Consider the following 15,191-nt stretch of genomic DNA (forward strand, 5'->3'; position numbering starts at 1 on the left):
TTTAATAAAGACTGGGAGACAGTGTTTATTAAAGTATTGTTACTTGGTGATAAAAAGCAGTAGAGTAAATTTTTCTTGATGTATCATTTGAAAAACTGTCATTTCACTGAAAAAGAAGACACTAGTAGAGGCAGAGTAAGCAAAGATAGGAAAACTATGTCCATGAAAAGGAATATATATATTAACATATACTTCTTTATAAACATATACAGATGTTCGTAAATGAAAGCAAATGTTAAGAACACTACAGGAAGAATCTACTTGAAGGAACTCTTGGGACTCTATTTTTAAAATTAATAAATTTTTAATAAGTGTATTTATTCTATATTCCATTTTTATATATTTGCTTAAATTGTGGTATGGACACAGACTTCCACATTTTATCTATAAACTACATTTCAGGACTTCATGAGGGTACTAATAATATTCAGTTAAGTATTTTCATGTTGGACTCCTGTGGATATTGATCCTTTTTGTTAGAGAAAAAGGCAATATTCAGTTTGGAATATCCAACTTTGTTTTTCAAAGCAAAGAGTTGGGCTAGATTAATCAGGACTTCACAGAATTTAGAGCAGATTTTCACTTTCTACATATCTTCAGTAAGCATTATTAAGCAACAATAAACACTTAAGTTTCCTAGAATAAAGTGTTTTACAAATCCAAAGAATAAATAATGCCTATTGAATCTCTGTGAAAGTCCTTGGTTTTTCACATCCATTCAAGGTTCCATCAATTTGAATATTTCAACTTCGCAATGATCATTTGCAGACAGCATACTACGCAGAAAAGGATAAAACTCAGTGTGTGAGTGCACTTCCAGAATTGGGGTGTAAAGAGCTCCATGGACCCTCTCCCAGTGAAACAACCATAACAGGTGAAAATCAAGTAAAGCAACTACTTAAAATATCAGGAAAGTGGTCCTAAAGGATATGCAACATGAGAAATCTTTAAACAAAATCTAATCTCAATAAAAACAGTGAGAGTCTGTGGCATTTGAGCCACAATCCACCTCTACACACACCTAGCTCAGCCTGATGGAGGCTCTATTACAGGTACTTGCAGTGAAAAACACAGGTCTCTCTCCCCCCACCAGATCCTGCTAGGTCTCTGGTGTCTCCTCAGGAGGAGCACGTCACCAGCAATCCTCATTCCACCCAGCTCTGTGTTGCCAAAACTCTATCCCAAGCACAAACAACCAAATGGTCTGGGCTCCCTTCACTCAGCCTCCACTCATAGGATTGAAGACTACCCTAGGAGTGACTGAATGATGATACCTGGCCCTGACCACCCTTGTATAAGCAAGCTCCTCAGATGTAGATCTGAGATCAACACAAGAACAAGGGCTACTGTCCCCACCAAGTACCAAATTCATTAGAGCAAGGATGTCACTCTAGCAAAGTGGGCCACTACTCCCTCCTCATTCTGGAGCACCTGTTCAGGGCTTCCTCCCAGAAGGAGGGGCAAGCCATAGAAACTGGATGTTCCAAGGTCTCCTTAAGGGGACTGCCTTTATTTGGAACAGAACATGGGAAGTGCTAGTGTAAGAACACTGTTGACAAGAATGAGGATTTCATGGTGAGAAACAGGAGAATGGTAGCCCTCTGAGAGCAAGAAGGACAACAGTAGAAAAGCTAGAAGTTTTAACAGAGAAAACCAGGGGGAAATGCAGCTAAAGAGAGCACTCCTAGGGTAGGAGTAAGTCTCAAAGTCTAGTCTCAAGGAACACCTCTGCAAAGGTGCCCAAATTTAACTGGATTAGACGGTAGCACAGTCTATGTCCCCAGGTGTTGTTGAAAACAATAAAGCAATCAGGTAGCATTAGTAGAGACTAACAGCTGGGGATGACACCAATAGAAACAGACCAGCTAAAAATTTAACAGCAAAAGCAAAGTAAGAGACAGCCAAAAGAGACTGACTAAAGCCACTACTATCTCTTGAGAGGAAACATGCCCAGGTGACTGTACACATGCCCAAGGCAGTGCCTCTGACGAATGACATCAGAAACTACACACTGTGAGGGTAATGGACTTTATTAAAATAGTTAAACAAAATCACTAAACTAATAAACAAGCAAACAATAACAACGAGCACAAGATAATCTTGAAAGTGACAAGAGGAAAATAATGTGTCCATACAAGGAAATCAAATAAGAACAACAACTGGATTTTCATCAAAAACAATGGAGAACATAAAGCAGTAAGATGCTTCAGTCAAAGTGCTGAAAGGAAAAACAAACGTCAGTTAAAAGTCTCATATTTAGCAAAATAATCTTTCAAAAATGAAAACAAAGACATTCTCAGGTCAACAAAAACTGAGAGAATTCACTGCTAGCACATCCACCTTTCAAGAAATACTAAAGGAAGTTTCAAAGACTGAAAGCAAGTGATACCCAAAAGTAATGTGAACCCATACCAAAAAGCAAAGTGTGTCAGTAAGGGTAGTTACTAGAAGATTATAAAAAACTATATAATTGCATCTTCTTCTTTTTTCTCTTAACTGATTGCAAAGTAATTGTATAAAACAATATGTATATAATTACACTGTTGGGCATATAATTTGTAGAAAGGTAATATATTTATCACACAGCACAAGGCAAAAGAGTGAGACCAAAGCTGTGCTGGAGGAAGAAAATGATACCTGATGGCAGAGCAAGTTCATAAAAGAAAGGAAGTAATGGTATATGAAAAGGTTAATGCAACAATGGCTACGAATATATACTTACTCTCCTTTATTCTCTCAGTTTTCTTAAAAGACATAAAATTATCTAAATAATTAAACAATGTATTGTCTGGTTTGTTACACAGACTCTAAGCGTCTGTCTCTGTTTTCTCTGTTTCTATATATATGTATATTAACGTGTATGTTTACATATATACGTATGTGTACAAACATACACACACAAAGTAATACCACAAAAGGGGAAGCTCTTATATAAAACTATATAAAAGTAACATTTCTGTAACTCACTGGAATTATATTAGCATAAATCCAAGGTAGATGCTAATAAATTATGATGTATACTGTAAGCTCTAGAACAAGCACTAAGAAAATAACTAATATATATTAATGTGTGTATAAAACATAAAATTAAGTGGCAGATATAAATCTAATCATATCAACAGTAAGATTAGGTATTTAATGCATTAATTAAACAATCCAATCAAAAAGAGACTAGTTCTTACACTCGATACAAATAACAATAGCATCCAAAATATGCTATCTATGGGAGACATATTTTAGATTCAAAGATACAAACAAGATGAAAACATAAATATACCATACCAATAGCAATGCAGGAAAGCAAAAAGGTTACATTAATATCAGACAAAATACACTGTGAAACAAACAAGACAATTACTAAAGATAAAGAGAGTCACTGAACAACTGAAATCATACAAAATAGGTTCTTCAACCACAAAGAAATGAAGTTAGAAATCAATAACAAACGGTAATTTGGAAAGTTCACAAATGTGTAGAAACTAAATAATGCACTTCTAAATAACCAATGGATCAAAAAAATTTTTTAATCAAAAGAGAAATTAAAAACTGCTTTGAGATGAGTGAAGAGTAAACAACTTATAAAATGTAGCATAAGCAGTGCATTGAGGGATATTTACAGCTATAAACATATTAAACTGGAAGAAATATTTCAAATCAATAGCATCACCTTTCACCTTGAGGACAGTTGCAAGAAAAGACAAATAAAATCCAGCACACACAGACTAAATGAAATAATAAAGATTAGTGTGCTAATTACTGAACTAAAAAGTAGAAAATACAGAAAATCCAACAAAATTGAAAAAATTGACAAAATTTCAGAAAGACCCCAAAAAAGAAGAACATTGAAATTATTAAAGTAAAAAATCAAAGAGAGAATATCACTACCAACCTTACAAAATTACAAGAAATACTATGAACAACTGTATCCAAACAAATTAGAAAAGTTAGAGGAAAAGGACAAATTCCTCAAAGACTCAAACTACCAATACTGACTCAAGAATAAACATAAAACCTGAACAGGCTTACAATAAATAAAGATAATTAATTAGTCATTTAAAAATCTTCCCAGAAATAAAACACCATGACAAGATGATTTCACTGGTGTATTTTATTAAACATTTATAGAAAAATTAATACCAATTCTTTACAAATTTCCAAAAAAAGGAAATGCTTTCCAATTTATTCTATGAGGCCAATATCAACCAATATCAAAACCAGAAAATGGCATGGAAAAGAACACTAAAGACCAATGTTTATTATGAATTTACATGCAAAATCCTCAACAAAATCCTAGCAAACAAAATAAAAGGGTCATACACCATGACAAAATGGATTTTCCAGAAATGCAAGGTTGATTTAACATCCAAAAATTAATCGATTAATTATTGTGAAACACCATAATCAACAAAATTAAGAAAAATAAACCACATGATATCTCACAGATGCACCAAAAGCACTCAGTAAATTTCAACATACTTCCATGATAAAGACTCTCAACAAACTTAGAGGGAAAACCCTCCATCTGATAAAAGACATGTATGAAAAATTCACGGTTATCATAATACTTAGTGGTAAATACCTGAATCCTTTCTTTCTAAACTTGGAAACAAGCAGGGATGTTCACTCTTGTTATGCCTATTCAACATTGCACTAGAGGTTCTAGACAGGGCAAACAGGAGAAAAAAAGACATTCAGATTGAAAAGAAAGAAGTAAATACCTCTATGTGCAGATAGCATGATCTTGCAACTAGGAAATCCTAAGGAACACAGAATACACAGACACACAGACACAGACACACATTAGTGGTGTGCTTTCCCTGTTGAGCATGACAAGCAGGAAGATTCAATTGTTATAAACATCAACTTTCCCACTAAGCTTTCCTCTATTTCCCTGATGGGTTATGTGACTAACATAGGCTGTGAAATAAGACTATATATATTATTATGAGGAATAAGAAAGAAGTTCATTATGTCTTTTCCACAGAATGATGTTTTATTCTCCTAGAAGAGTAACTTAGATGTGTACCACAGTCTGGATCTCAAGAAAAGTAACTAAAAATTTAAAAGTTCTACAAATACGTCAGACAATAGTAAGCAAAGAGTTTATCTGTATCTACCATCAGCCAGATCCAGGTAGAATACAAGATCCAGCAGAGTGAGACCGGAGGGTCATGGGGTATTTAATGGCAACACATCCCCTAGAGTTAAGTAACGACTGGAACAGAAGATTAGTGTTAAATGCCCGAGGTTTTTAAGTTCTCTGCTTACTGATCAGTAAATTACCAACTGTATAATGATTCTGAGGTAAAATCTGTAGTGCAGGACCAGCAAAGCCCAGTTAGGAAGCAGGAATCAAACAGTCAAGTGACATGAAGAATCCATTTTTTGTGAAGTTACCATTAAGAATTGTTTGTTTATGCTCAGATTTTCATCTTTGACCCCTGTAACATAATACATTCATTCATTCAATACATATTTATTAAGGATCTATTATGTGTCAGGCCCAGGAAAATAATGGTGTGCAAAAGACAATGTCCTTCTGCCAGTGTTATATGTAGCCTTCTAAAGTCCATTCACCAATTTACCATATTTTTCACTTTCAGCACACACAGAAAAACTCTTGAGCCCTATAAACCTAATCATCAATGACACAACTAAATACGTTTGCTGATTTATTCAAACTAAGTTATAACATAATATACAACCCCTGCCAGTTTTTCATTTTGCAAATGTAGTCAATCAAAGTAATTTTAAAAATTTTGTTTTCTCTGTTATTTTTTTCTTTTTTTTACCTAAAAAGCTATGTTGGCAGTATTGGAAATTTTATAGTAAGTGATATCCTCTAATACATGATGAGAAACTGCTTCATTTTAAAAATCAAATCAAATTTGCTTTCCTTTAAATCAAGCAAAACAAAAATAGGAACCAGATGGTTTCAAAATGAAAGGAGAAAAGAGATCCCATACATATATACAAATATTATAAATCCACTTCATATGTATGAAAATGACTATATGTGAAAATAACTGTGTAACACTCTTAGTATCTTTAGTATCCCAGATCTCTCTCTATAAATATGTCATGTATTTATTATATAGTCATAATTTTATGGTTTTTTAGGCTATATTTACATTTTGCTAAGACAGTCACTTCCATTCTATCTTAGGATAAAAACAGATGTTTTCAAAATTCACCATAAATCTGAAGAAGTAGTAATACACATTTGACACTGTATTTTTTAGTTATTTTTCAAGTTAGAATCCGATTTTTACAACAAAGAGTTAAGTTTAATTCTATGCAAAATTATACTTAATATTTCTATGCAAAATTATAAAATAAAATCTGATGTTGTGAAAAGTGTTGGTCACTTTAGTATGCAGAGCACTCTGTTTCTCATAGCAAGTTTTTTCTTCAATACCTTTTCCAAGTTAATTTTCTATCTATATTTTCCTGAGATTATGGTTTATTATTATTCAGATAGTAACCAGTATGTATCAACAGCTACAACTAGTTGCTTTAACCTTCTTCAACTCTGTACTAGGTCAAAATTATATAGCACTTTCTTGCCCATTGTTTTCAAAGGCACATACAAATTTTGATAACTCTGGTAACATACAGTTAAAACATTTATATGTAAATCCAAAACTGGCTCATAAAAGTGTTTTCCAAATCCAGTATATTCTTTCAGTTTCTAACCCTGATTAATGATGCATTTATACTTCTTTTTAATGCCCCAAATACACTATCTGTTCTACAAGAAAAAGTCAGAAGTTTTATTGAATCCTGACCCACGTTTTTGATGATCTGTGCATGTGTGTGTATACACATGAATGCTGACAAAAACTTGGACATCTCTATTCTCGGCAAAAAATAAGAGCAAGAGAGAACCATTTTGGCTATAAAGTTCCAATTATCACCTCCACCATCTGTTTATCCCTCAGACTCTATTGTACCATACACACATGAATCTTATTTAAAATTTTTAAAAATTAAAAAAAAACAAAAACCTTCGGTCTAGCCTAGGGCTCACTTAATTAACAGGATGCAAAATGTGTAGGCAAATAGAGGTTAATTCTCACATTCAGATACCAACAAAAATACACACAAGTGATGAGGGTCAGGTAATAGCAAAGAGGCAACAATAAGGAGCTCACTAGTACCTTTCCACATCTTGCCAACCCACACAATTCATTTTGCCTCCACTTTGGATTATCCTGGACCCTATTCTTTGCTTTATCTACACCCTCCATTTTTACCTCATCTGTTCCCATAATGATGACTTTTTAATCTATGTATTCATCCCAGATTGCCTCCTGGTACTTCAGACTTACATGTACAATGGCCTATTTAATATCTCTGCAAGAATGTCTAGTAGGTACCGGGTTGAACTATATGAAATTACTATTCTTGATGGTCAGAAATTAAATATAAACAATTTCACATGGATCAAATTAATATTTAAATTTAACTCTAATAAGCCCGGGATTTCTCACTCCCTCCATCAAATCTGTTACTCCTTCTCAATAAACTCCCCCCATCAACCACAAACATACTAAAAACATTCAGTGGGGCTCTCCAGGATTCCTCTTTTTATTTACCACCCACATCCAACCCACTGCAGTCAAAGCCACATGGCTTTACCTCTAGTTTGGCAATAGCACACATCTCTCTGGGATCTCTACTTCCATTCTTGCCCCCACAATCATACTCCACAGACCAACAAGAGTTACCTTTGTGTCCATTTTCTGATTAAAACCACATTGTGGCTTTAACTGACTTCTAACCTCATCACCCACTATTCTGCTATTACTACCAGGGATATTTAGGTCCTTTGCCATGATTAACAACCCCTCCTCCACTCTTAGCTGTCATGTGACTGACCCTTTTTAACCAATAAAACCTGTTTGTTTTTTGTTTTTTGTTTTTATTTGATTGTACCATCAGTTACAGTGTGTCAATTTCTAGTGTACAGCACAATGTTCCAGTTATGCATATAAATGACACATACTCATAAAACCTATTTTAAATATCAGCTTCATAGGAGACCTTCCCTGACTATCCAATCCAAAGAGGCTGCTCAGTCACTCAGCCACATCACCTCATTTCAATTTTCTGCCGTAGGACTTATCACTACCTGGTATTTCCCTTGCTTGTTTCCCCAACTGATTACTGGTGTCTTTCCCAACTAGAAAATAATCTTCCTGAAAGCAGGGATTGAGTCCATGTTGTTCACTGCTGAATCCTTAGTGACTAGAACACTAAGTACCAGTAGAGACTCAATATTACAGAAATGAATAACTTTTTATTGAGATCAAGACAAACATATTTATTTGTATTTTAGTCAGCAAGGCACTTACAATTATAATGAAGTTCAGGAACAAAGGCACATGGCAGCAAAGATTAGGATCTGACATCAGACTAAACTGGATTGAAATTTCATTTGTAAATTTTAAATTGTACGACCTTGAAAAAGTTTGACTTGTCTGAGACTTTAACTTCCTCATGTTGAGATGAACACATAAACACATTATTTTTAAATACAAAAACTGTTGAAAATCAAAACTCTCACGTGTGAAATGCAACTCTGAACATGCTGGTGCTTAAAAAAAGCTTTTTCCATTCCTTTATCAACCCACAGGATGTCAGATGACCAATTGGTTTGTAATCCCAGTAAATAATAATGCTCCCTCCTGTGAAAGGGATAACTATTTAAGGATGATTTAATATTTAGAGAATATTAATGACCTTCTCTATAATCTCTGTTTATATTTATTCTCAAAGAAGAAAAAAAGGAAAGCTACCTATTCTGTTCAATTTTCCTAGGTTACTAGAGTCTTTCCAGTTACAAATATTTTATAAGGTGTTCTGGGACATCTTAATTAGAAAGATAAGCCTAGCATTTCAAAGCTGAACATAATCACTGCAATTGACCATTTTACAAACACCAGAAGGTGGAAGAGAGTGTGTGTGAAGTTGGCCTGAAGGAGTTCAGTAACAGGGTCAAAATCTGTAACACTAAACAACTATTTCAACTAAAAATTCTTCACATGTAGATCAATATACTCATGTGGAAATTAACACAAATGTTACCTTGAAGCATCATGCTCATTTTTGCATAACTGGCCTGATTTTTACAATATGTAGGAACTAAAATGCTACAGCTAATTCTCAACTAACAATGGGCTGTTATAGGAGCAAGTAATAAACGCAACCCACCAAAGAATGTCTTTTTCCTGTACTCTGTGACTTATGAGATGGAAACTAAAAGGAAGCCGATTAAAGATCCTAACATACCCATTAGCTTAGAGAAAGGTCAGCTACCAGCAGCTTAACTCTTTCAGATGAAGAGACTAATTACCTCATGGAAGAGCCAAAAATAACATCAGGCTAAATTTTCTCAAGAACTGAAAGCCACCGCACAGGTTTATCTTAAAAACAGAATTTAAAATGTTTTTAAAATGCTATTCACAATTTTAAATAGCCAAACTAGGGAACAAGCAGACTTTTTGTGATATTTTGAATCCCCTTGATTTTCTCCCCGCAGTATTCAGAATATAAATAATCTCCAGTACATTAAATAATCTGCATCAGACTTTGATATTTAATATTGAAAGTAGCTAAACTAGTTTTCAGCACCTTCTTCGTTCCAGATACTTTTCATTTATTATTCTAGTTAATCCTCACAAAAACCTTACATGAGAGATGCGATTATTTGTATTTTGTAGGCGAAGAAACATGGTTTAGTGAGATTACTCAATTTGGCTAAATTCATAGGGCTAATAATGATAGAGCTGAAATTCATACCCAAGTCATGTAACCCTAAAGCTCATTCTCTGTCCACTCAGTCATGATGCCTCTAAGTACATTTCTAAGCAATTTAAGAACTCAGACATGTTTCTGAATCTTTCTGAAAGGCATTTAACCCCCTCCCGATGATATCACACCACCTCACTGTAAAAAAACATAATGAATATTTCTAATGCTGGACCATTAATCAGGGCTTTTACTAATGAAAATGTAACAATTCTTATTCTAAACTTGTAAAATGTACATAATATCATGATGGACTAATCCTGCCAAGAAGTTCAGAAACTGTGAATCTATCAAACATCTCGCTACAATTAGCAAAACCCAATTTTATAATTCTCTCCCCGTCAGAATAATCAACTGTTTAATCTACAATATTTATTATATAAATACAGCCTCTTCCTCATTAAGAGAATATAGTGATACAACCTTTAAGTAGCTTGCTTTTTAATTGGAGAGGTAAGAAATAAACCTGGAAATATTCAATATATTTATTGGTATAATGGTATGACAGAAAACAAAAAGGAACTTTAATAATTCACTATGGTGAAAATTATTATTTCCATTACTATAATATTTAAGAAACAATGTTAGAGAAATAAGAATCTATAAAATAAGCCACAAAGATGAAATCAACACAGTTTTTGTTATGTGAGCCATGGGGGGAACACGAAAACACCAGTAAAAGCCTCAAAAGGAAAAAGAAGGTTCCCAGATGTAAGAAAGAAATGATTTTTTAAAATTATAATATATTCACCTTGCTCACTCATATCACATTTCAGTTTTCATCTATGTATGTACATTAGGGGAAATAGAAGTAAAAGCTGAGGGACTACAAATCTAATAGAAATTACCAGCTAAATTTGAAAATTATCAAGTTATTAAAATTATCGAGTCCTTAACAGCTAAAGAGCCAAATACTTTAATTATTTTTATCTTTTAGAAGCCAAACCGTGTAGTGGAATAGGCCTGCGCTTGGGGATGTGCCATCCAGAACTGTTATCTCTGTTCACACTTTTAGCAGTATGACCATGTGTGGTTCTCCTGTTGTGCCTGAACTTCCATTTAAAACTAAGAGGTCCTAAATAACGTGTATCTTAGAGGACTAGTATAAGGATTGGTAAAGACAATCAATTCTGTACGTATCCATCTTGTACAGAGTACACTCAATAAATGCTATCTATAATTACTTTCTACCCTTTATAACCAAAGGAAAAAATAAATTAATGGCTTTCAAGCTTAATGTTCACAGAGCCATGGAAATGATGCATTTTTGGAATATCTGTTAATTGATAACCTACTATATCATGTATTAGCCCCATCTTCTTATCCATCCTTTTATCTTTTTCTTTTTTTTTTTTCTGTTTTTTGTTCTAAATGAGTTATCTATTTTTGAGCCAAATATTTTGCACAGTTCTTGGTACTGTGGCAGACACAGACAAAATATTTACAATTGAAAAGCTAAAGATTTTAAGTTCACTAAAGTTGGGAGTAGTAACATTTTACTCCTACATCTGCTATAACATGTAATATTTTGTTAATTTTCAGTAAATGGAGATGGGTTCATTCACAGACCTTATTATCATGCATTAAATTTAGGTTAAGTAGAATTTATCTTAATGTTGGAAGATTTTAGGAAATGGTTTTACGCCAAAACATATTTCTTCTCCTATAATCATTTCATTTACTCACTTTATGGATGTGGATCATAGTGGTTTTTATAGCATCACCTATTTTCCATACTACTAATAAATCATTTTTACTTAAGTGTTAGTTTCTCAATTCTCATGTTCCTGCAACATTCCAGAAACTGTAAGTGTAAGCAATTTATCTGTTGGATTTATTCATGTTGGAATTTTTAACATGTATAATAAAATAACCTCTTCTCCCTCATTCTTTCACTTAAAGGAGGTAGAAAAAGCACCCTGAGGAAAGATTAAAAATCCAAAGCAAACTGCCAAAACAATTATAGTATTTCCATCAAAGGCTTTTCGTCCTCTAACCCAAGAAAGAATAAATCATTTTATTACAAACTTGTTCTATGTCCTGGGTGCTAGAAAAAAAAATTTACTTGCCAGTGGTAATTCCTACATTAAAGCAAAAAATAGATATATTGTGAGTGACTTAGCGCATGCTGTTACTATGGTTCATAATAAACCAGTTTTATCCAAAAATTATTAATTAGCATATATCTTTTTAAACACCTTATTGACACTTGTACACCTATATACCTGTGTCTTACATACACATAGTAGTTGACAGCTCATTGTTACATGATTACAACAGTATATGAATATGAATGCAAATGATAGCACCTTTAGAACACCAGGAAGCAGTCACTAACACTAACTTTTTCTCACCTAAACAACAGTAACAGTTGTACGAATAGCAGGGAAAAGAATGACTGACTAGTAACAAATTGATCTATGCATTGCATGCTCCTCAGTTCCTCAAAATCAATATTGCTCTTTAGCTTTGCCAAATGAACTGCGTGCTATTTCTAGCTCAGCCTTTAGGGGTAAATAGTTTCCTCACCAGCTTATAAAAGAGATCCAAATGGCTCAAATTAGAATAGAGTTTACTGAAACTCTCTGAGTTCTTTCCACTGTGGTTGCTCGAACACTTCATCTAAAGAATTTGGGTAAACGTACAGTGCCATATATAGACAGGCTTCTATCTCACTGCAGAGACCTATGGGTGGTGTGTATACAAGATACAGTGAAATGGAAGCACAGTCCTAAGCTCTCAGCTATTGAAAACAAAGATAATATAACTCATCAGGATAGACAAGTACAAGGGGCTAAAATTAGGGCACCTGTAAAGAACATGACATCCTTAAGGCAAAGGGAATTGCTGTTTTTGCTGTAAAACTAACTACAAAGCATCTAAATGTGATACAACATATGCCAGTTATGAATTAATTGCCTTCCAGCTCTAATGCAATCTTCAATAAATACAAGCTTTGTGATCATAGGTGGAATTCATTTAAGCATTTCTTCTTTACAATGAGCATGATGTATGCTGGACAGACACTGCAGGAAGAAGGGGTCCTCCCAAGGTTTCTGCTACTGGATTTGGGGGTTTGGAGGGATTACTGGTTTTGGTGTAGATGTTAAGACATTCAGTGGAGCTCCACCCCAGCCATGCATGGTGCCCAGAATGTATGATTCCTTGCCAATCTTGCAATCTGTATCAGTGCCAGAATTGTCTATGCAGGCCTGGGTGATGCCTGTCTGAACCTCTCATGGTCCCTCTGCAGGCCCCTTACTCTGCCCACCAAGCAGCCTGGAGGATGCCCACACCCTTAGATTGTCGCATGTTTGACTGCCAGTGCCCCTCCTGCTCTCTCTGCCACTAGCTTGTGCAGCAACTGCAGACCACCTCTGGATGCATGGCCAAATCCCTGAATTTCTCTGCTAACCAATGGGATGAATTATATCTTTTCTCCAAAGATCTGAACAACTTCTAAGTTTGTCCTCTCCTTGGTATACTCCCTTGGCTCTAGAATATTACAGAAGTTTCCCTGTATTTCATAGTTACTCTGTCGTCACAATTTTTTTTAGGTATTCATTTTTCTTTTTTCATTTTTTTTACTTTTTTTACTGAAGTATAGTCAGTTTACAACGTTGTGTCAATTTCTTGTTGTCACAACTTAATAATTTTATATATTAAGCTTCCTTACCTTCTGTGGTTTCTATCTCCTGACTGTACTGATACACAATTCTACCAAAACCTGGTATCAAATCAATCTGTGATTCATATTTTGAAATAATTATAAGCCACACATAAGAAGTAAATAAAAATATGAAATTGGTCAATTTATTCAAGGAGTTAGAAATTAATTGACAATACATAACAATACCAAATAAATGAGTTATTCTGAATATCAGCAAATAGTGTGGCTTAAGTTTCAAATATGCAGCAGCAACCATTTTTTACATTAATGTGACCATCTTTCGATGTCAAAGATCAATGCATAAAGTGCAGCATATGTCTCAGTATCACTTAGGTCATCAAAATCCCTAGTTGTAGCCTTCAAAAAGATTGTTATTTAAGGGGGAGGGGATAGCTCAGTGGTAGAGCTGCTGTTTAGCATGCACAAGTTCCTGGGTTCAATACCCAGTACCTCCATTAATTAGTTAATTAATTAATTGATTGATTTTTTAAAAACCTAATTACCTCCCCCCAAAAAAATTTTTTTTAAAAGATTGTTATTTACGAAAATTAACTCCTATGAATTGTACGTGCATTGTCTCCTAATTAATGTCCAAAGTGTGCTTTTTATTGTGAAACAATGGCCAAAAGTGTGTTTTCATTATTGAATATTCTGATTCTAGAGGAAAATCCACCAACATAATAATGAAAATGAACTGTTTGCAAACTTCATTCCTCATAGAGACAAAACAAATGAAATACAAAACAAATGTTCTTTTCAGTATTATAGAGACCATTTTTGTTTCAAACAATGTATCTGATTCTTTGATTATTTGGAGGGGGGAGAGGGTGTGTGTGTGTGTGTGTGTGTGTGTATAGAAAATAATTTGAGGTTAAAAAAAATAGCAGTAACAAAACCTGCAACTTAGATACAGTATTCCATGGAAAATGTTAGGTGTTGCATTATTCTACTTTTGGCAAAGCTTGTTATCCCCACATGACCTTTCAATACCATTTGTAGAATGCCAGATTGAGCTCTCTAATGCCCTGCAAGCTTTACTTCATTAAGAACTTTCTGTAATCTAGAGGAAACATGTTGTGAAGAACCTTAATCAGCCATCCAACAGAAGCAATGATTAATAGACCCCAGGACTATTTGATCACTGGCATGCCATTTCTGGAGTTTGTAGTAGGGTATCACCATATTCCTGCTGCCCCATTATCCTAGATAAACAATTGAAGTTATAGAAAGTACAAGGACTTCAAAGAAAGGTTTGACTTTCTGAGCTATAGTATTTTTTTTTATAAACAATGATTTTGACAGCATTTCTCCATTTCTTATCAGCACCCTGGGATAATACAGGTTCTCATTACCAGCACCTTGTCTAGAAATACACTGCTGTTGAAGGCTCTGATAAACATATAATCACTTTAACAAACACTCTAGGGAGCAGGACACACAATTTTGATTAAGAAAACTGTTGAATATTAACTAGCAGTGCTCAGAGACAATAGCTGAGCAACTTGTCCTTGAAAAACATTACACCAAACCTATTCTCAAGGAAAAATGTTGGTGTTTGACAGCTGCCATAGCTCTGGAAACTGAAAATGCATCTATTATTGCAGTAGTAGGCTTTCAATAATATCATCATAATTAAGGTGCTGTCATTATTTTCAATTTAAAAGTTCTCCATTCACAGGTTAATAAATTCAGACATTAAAAAAAAAAT

General features: G+C 34.2%; 1 protein-coding gene across 4 annotated transcripts in view; it reads right to left on the bottom strand.

Moving 5' to 3' along the window:
- The window catches only part of CCSER1 (coiled-coil serine rich protein 1), a 1,130,224-nt gene that overhangs the window by 1,030,968 nt on the left and 84,065 nt on the right, over nucleotides 1-15,191 (bottom strand). Inside the window, exon 1 of one of the 4 annotated variants that reach the window (XM_072940491.1) lies at nucleotides 7,161-7,190. The exons of 2 other annotated variants lie outside the window; for them this stretch is intronic. The gene's annotated coding sequence lies outside the window, so the exon portion shown is untranslated. Of the gene's footprint in view, nucleotides 1-4,579; nucleotides 4,609-7,160; nucleotides 7,191-15,191 lie in introns of those variants that run through there. One more of the 4 variants, XM_072940473.1, reaches the window with a different exon arrangement.

The sequence above is a fragment of the Vicugna pacos genome, chromosome 2 (genome assembly GCF_048564905.1).
Source record: "Vicugna pacos chromosome 2, VicPac4, whole genome shotgun sequence".
Lineage (NCBI taxonomy): Eukaryota > Metazoa > Chordata > Mammalia > Artiodactyla > Camelidae > Vicugna > Vicugna pacos.